We start from the raw sequence: 6389 nt of genomic DNA, 5'->3' as shown, positions 1-6389 counted from the left end.
TGGCTTTAGAAGCTTCTGATAGGCTAATTGACACCATTTGAGTCAATTGGAGGTGTACATGTAGATGCATTTCAAGGCCTACCTTCAAACTCAGGGCCTCTTTGCTTGACATCATGGGAAAATCAAAAGAAATCAGCCAAGACCTCAGAAAACATTATAGACCTCCACAAGTCTGGTTCATCATTGGGAGCACTTTCAAACGGCTGATGGTACCATGTTCATCTGTACAAACAATAGTAAAACACCATGGGACCACGCAGCCGTCATACTGCTCAGGAAGGAGATGCGTTTTGTCTCCTAGAGATGAACATAATTTGGTGCGAAAAGTGCAAATCAATCCCAGAACAACAGCAAAAGACCTTGTGACGATGCTGGAAGAAACATGTACAAAAGTATCTATATCCACAGTAAAACACGTCCAGTTCAGCAAGGAAGAAACCACTGCTCCAAAACCGCCATAAAAAAAGACAGGCTACGGTTTGCAACTGCACATGGGGACAAAGAGAAATGTCCTCTGATCTGATGAAACAAAAATAGAAATGTTTGGCCATAATGACCATCATTATGTTTGGAGGAAAAAGGGAGAGGCTTGCAAGCCGAAGAACACCATCCCAACCGTGAAGCACGAGGGTGGCAGTATCATGTTGTTGGGGTACCTTGCTACAGGAGGGACTGGTGCACTTCACATAATAGATGGCATCATGAGGAAGGGGAATTATATGGTTATATTGTATTGAAGCAACATCTCAAGACATCAGTCAGGAAGTTAAAGCTTGGTCGCAAATGGGTCTTCCAAATGGACAATGAACCCAAAGATACTTACAAAGTTGTGGCAAAATGGCTTAAGGACAACAAAGTCAAGGTATTGGAGTGGCCATCACAAAGCCCTGACCTCAATCCCATAGAATATTTGTGGGCAGAACTGAAAAAGCGTGTGGGAGCAAGGAGGACTTCAAAGCTGATTCAGTTACACCAGCTCTGTCAGGGGGAATGGGCCAAAATTCACCCAACTTATTGTGGGAAGCTTGTGGAAGTCTTCTCAAAACGTTTGACCCACGTTAAACAATTTAAAGGCAATGCTACTAATTACTATTTGAGTGCATGTAAACTTCTGACCCACTGGGAATGTGATGAAAGAAATAAAAGCTGAAATAAATCATTCTCTCTACTATTATTCTGACATTTCACATTCTTAAAATAAAGTGGTGATCATAAATGACCTAAGTCAGGGGAATTTTTACGAGGATTAAATGTCAGGAAACGTGAAAAACGGAGTTTAAATGTACTTGGCTAAGATGTATGTAAACTTCCGAAAACAGTAGATAGATAAAGTGTGAAAGAGAGAAAAAAACAGCAGAAAAGTCTGTTGTTAGATAAAAAAAGGAATATTCTAGCTAAATATTCAGTCATTGAACACAACATTAAACGTTAAATTATTATCCTCCCTGACAGATTTACTATCGTTTCAGTATTTTCCGTCACATTAATGGGCAAGTGGAGAAAGTGTGTGGGTGAAAGGATAGTATTTTTGGTGTCTCCCTCAAGCCTTAAAATATCACACAGTCAGCTGGGGGTATTTGGCTTAGCCTTGACAATTAAAATCTAACGAGCCTTGCGTCGGTGTACAAGTGGTGCGTAAAAAAAACTCTGCGTGAAAATGAGAGAGGGGTCACCTTGCTAATGTGTTCATGTGCATCGAGGCGGGTTGGGGCTCGGCCCCCGTGCCTCCGCTGAGTGTGATGGTAATGATATACGGTAATCAAGCTGGCTCCCGAGAGGGTCTTCGCTGCTTCCGTGCTCCTTCTCACTGCACTTAATGAGCAGAGCAGAGGGAAATCAAGTGTCCTTTTGATCCATAGGGGTGAAGACGGAACATGTAGCAGATTAAAAACACACCGTAGCACCTGCTAGGGAGGGATGGAAGGATGGAGGGATGGAGGGATGGAGGGATGGAAGGATGGAGGGATGGAGGGATGGAGGGATGGAGGGATGGAGGGATGGAGGGATGGAAGGATGGAGGGATGGAGGGATGGAGGGATGGAGGGATGGAAGGATGGAGGGATGGAGGGATGGAGGGATGGAGGGATGGAAGGATGGAGGGATGGAGGGATGGAGGGATGGAAGGATGGAGGGATGGAGGGATGGAGGGATGGAAGGATGGAGGGATGGAAGGATGGAAGGATGGAGGGATGGAGGGATGGAGGGATGGAAGGATGGAGGGATGGAGGGATGGAAGGATGGAGGGATGGAGGGATGGAAGGATGGAGGGATGGAGGGATGGAGGGATGGAAGGATGGAGGGATGGAGGGATGGAGGGATGGAAGGATGGAGGGATGGAAGGATGGAGGGATGGAAGGATGGAGGGATGGAGGGATGGAGGATGGAGGGATGGAGGGATGGAAGGATGGAGGGATGGAGGGATGGAAGGATGGAGGGATGGAGGGATGGAGGGATGGAGGGATGGAGGGATGGAAGGATGGAGGGATGGAGGGATGGAGGGATGGAAGGATGGAGGGATGGAAGGATGGAGGGATGGAGGGATGGAGGGATGGAGGGATGGAGGGATGGAAGGATGGAGGGATGGAAGGATGGAGGGATGGAAGGATGGAGGGATGGAGGGATGGAGGGATGGAAGGATGGAGGGATGGAAGGATGGAAGGATGGAGGGATGGAGGGGTTGTGGTGGTGGAAGGATGGAGGGATAGAGATATGGAGGGGTGAGGGATGGAGGGATGCAGTGATGGATGGATGGAGGGATGGAGGGATGGAGGGATGGAGGGGTGTGGTGGTGGAAGGATGGAGGGATAGAGATATGGAGGGGTAGAGGGATGGAGGGATGGAGATATGGAGGGGTAGAGGGATGGAGGGATGGAGATATGGAGGGGTAGAGGGATGGAGGGATGGAGATATGGAGGGGTAGAGGGATGGAGGGATGGAGGGATGGAGGAGGGTTGTGGTGGTGGAAGGATGGAGGGATGGAAGGATGGAGGGATGCAGTGATGGAGGGGTTGTGGTGGTGGAAGGATGGAGGGATGGAAGGATGGAGGGATGGAGGGATGGAAGGATGGAGGGATGGAGGGATGGAGGGATGGAGGGATGGAAGGATGGAAGGATGGAGGGATGGAGGGATGGAGGGATGGAAGGATGGAGGGATGGAAGGATGGAGGGATGGAAGGATGGAGGGATGGAAGGATGGAGGGATGGAGGGATGGAAGGATGGAAGGATGGAGGGATGGAGGGATGGAGGGATGGAGGGATGGAAGGATGGAAGGATGGAGGGATGGAGGGATGGAAGGATGGAGGGATGGAAGGATGGAGGGATGGAGGGATGGAGGGATGGAAGGATGGAGGGATGGAGGGATGGAGGGATGGAAGGATGGAGGGATGGAGGGATGGAGGGATGGAGGGATGGAGGGATGGAAGGATGGAGGGATGGAGGGATGGAAGGATGGAGGGATGGAAGGATGGAGAGATGGAGGGATGGAGGGATGGAAGGATGGAAGGATGGAGGGATGGAGGGATGGAGGGATGCAGTGATGGAGGGATGGAGGGATGGAGGGATGGAGGGATGGAGGGATGGAAGGATGGAGGAATGGAGGGGTGGAAGGATGGAGGGATGGAGGGATGGAGGGATGGAGGGATGGAAGGATGGAGGGATGGAGGGATGGAGGGATGGAGGGATGGAAGGATGGAGGGATGGAGGGATGGAAGGATGGAGGGATGGAGGGATGGAGGGATGGAAGGATGGAAGGATGGAGGGATGGAAGGATGGAGGGATGGAGGAATGGAGGAATGGAGGGATGGAGGGATGGAGGGATGGAAGGATGGAGGGATGGAGGGATGGAAGGATGGAAGGATGGAGGGATGGAAGGATGGAGGGATGGAGGAATGGAGGAATGGAAGGATGGAAGGATGGAGGGATGGAAGGATGGAGGATGGAGGAATGGAGGAATGGAGGGATGGAGGGATGGAAGGATGGAGGGATGGAGGGATGGAAGGATGGAGGGATGGAAGGATGGAAGGATGGAGGGATGGAAGGATGGAGGGATGGAGGAATGGAGGAATGGAGGGATGGAGGGATGGAAGGATGGAGGGATGGAGGGATGGAAGGATGGAAGGATGGAGGGATGGAAGGATGGAAGGATGGAGGGATGGAGGGGTTGTGGTGGTGGAAGGATGGAGGGATAGAGATATGGAGGGGTAGAGGGATGGAGGGATGCAGTGATGGATGGATGGAGGGATGGAGGGATGGAGGGATGGAGGGGTTGTGGTGGTGGAAGGATGGAGGGATAGAGATATGGAGGGGTAGAGGGATGGAGGGATGGAGATATGGAGGGGTAGAGGGATGGAGGGATGGAGATATGGAGGGGTAGAGGGATGGAGGGATGGAGATATGGAGGGGTAGAGGGATGGAGGGATGGAGGGATGGAGGGGTTGTGGTGGTGGAAGGATGGAGGGATGGAAGGATGGAGGGATGCAGTGATGGAGGGGTAGAGGGATGGAGGGATGGAGGGATGGAGGGATGGAGGGGATGGAGATATGGAGGGGTAGAGGGATGGAGGGATGGAGATATGGAGGGATGGAGGGATGGAGGGATGGAGATATGGAGGGGTAGAGGGATGGAGGGATGGAGGGATGGAGGGGTTGTGGTGGTGGAAGGATGGAGGGATGGAAGGATGGAGGGATGGAGGGATGGATGGATGGATGGAGGGATGGAGGGATGGAAGGATGGAGGGATGGGGGATGGAGATATGGAGGGGTAGAGGGATGGAGGGATGGAGGGATGGAGGGATGGAGGGATGGAGGGATGCAGTGATGGAGGGATGGAGGGGTTGTGGTGGTAGAGGGATGGAGGGATGGAGGGGTTGTGGTGGTAGAGGGATGGAGGGATGCAGTGATGGAGGGATGGAGGGGTTGTGGTGGTAGAGGGATGGAGGGATGGAGGGATGGAGGGATGGAGGGATGGAGGGATGGAGGGATGGAGGGATGGAGAAATGGAGGGATGGAGGGATGGAGGGATGGAGGGATGGAGGGATGGAGGGATGGAGGGATGGAGGGATGGAGGGATGGAGGGATGGAGGGATGGAGGGATGGAGGGATGGAGGGATGGAGAAATGGAGGGATGGAGGGATGGAGGGATGGAGGGATGGAGGGATGGAGGGATGGAGGGATGGAGAGATGGAGGGATGGAGAGATGGAGGGATGGAGGGATGGAGGGATGGAGGGATGGAGGGATGGAGGGATGGAGAAATGGAGGGATGGAGGGATGGAGGGATGGAGAAATGGAGGGATGGAGGGATGGAGGGATGGAGGGATGGAGGGATGGAGGGATGGAGGGATGGAGAAATGGAGGGATGGAGGGATGGAGGGATGGAGGGATGGAGGGATGGAGAAATGGAGGGATGGAGGGATGGAGATATGGAGGGATGGAGGGATGGAGATATGGAGGATGGAGGGATGGAAGGATGGAGGGATGGAGGGATGGAGGGATGGAAGGATGGAGGGATGGAGGGATGGAGGGATGGAGGGATGGAGGGATGGAAGGATGGAGGGATGGAGGGATGGAGATATGGAGGGATGGAGGGATGGAGGGATGGAGGGATGGAGGGATGGAGGGATGCAGTGATGGAGGGATGGAGGGATGGAGGGGTAGAGATATGGAGGGGTAGAGGGGTAGAGGGTAGAGGGGTAGAGGGGTAGAGGGATGGAGGGATAGAGATATGGAGGGGTAGAGGGGTAGAGGGGTAGAGGGTAGAGGGTAGAGGGGTAGAGGGATAGAGGGATAGAGGGGTAGAGGGGTAGAGGGATAGAGGGGTAGAGGGGTAGAGGGATGGAGGGATAGAGGGGTAGAGGGATAGAGGGGTAGAGGGGTAGAGGGGTAGAGGGATAGAGGGGTAGAGGGATAGAGATATGGAGGGATGGAGTGATGGAGGGATAGATGGATGGAGGGATAGAGATATGGAGGGATGGAGGGATGGAGGGATGGAGGGATGGAGGGATAGAGATATGGAGGGATGGAGGGATGGAGAGATGGAGGGATGCAGTGATGGAGGGATGGAGGGATAGAGGGATGGAGGGATGGAGGGATGGAGGGATGGAGGGATAGAGATATGGAGGGATGGAGGGATGGAGGGATGGAGGGATGGAGGGATAGAGATATGGAGGGATGGAGGGATGGAGTGATGGAGGGATGGAGGGATGGAGGGATGGAGGGATGGAGGGATGCAGTGATGGAGGGATGGAGGGATGGAGGGATGGAGGGATGGAGGGATGCAGTGATGGAGGGATGGAGGGATGGAGGGATGGATCGTCGCTGCAGACTGCTGCCGTACAGTAATAGAGATATGTTTGATATTCTGACATCTTGTAATTGATCGTCACTGAGTCTA

The sequence above is a fragment of the Oncorhynchus keta genome, chromosome 4, assembly GCF_023373465.1.
Source record: "Oncorhynchus keta strain PuntledgeMale-10-30-2019 chromosome 4, Oket_V2, whole genome shotgun sequence".
NCBI lineage: Eukaryota > Metazoa > Chordata > Actinopteri > Salmoniformes > Salmonidae > Oncorhynchus > Oncorhynchus keta.
The sequence above is the reverse complement of the archived record's forward strand: the minus strand, read 5'-3'. Positions refer to the sequence as shown.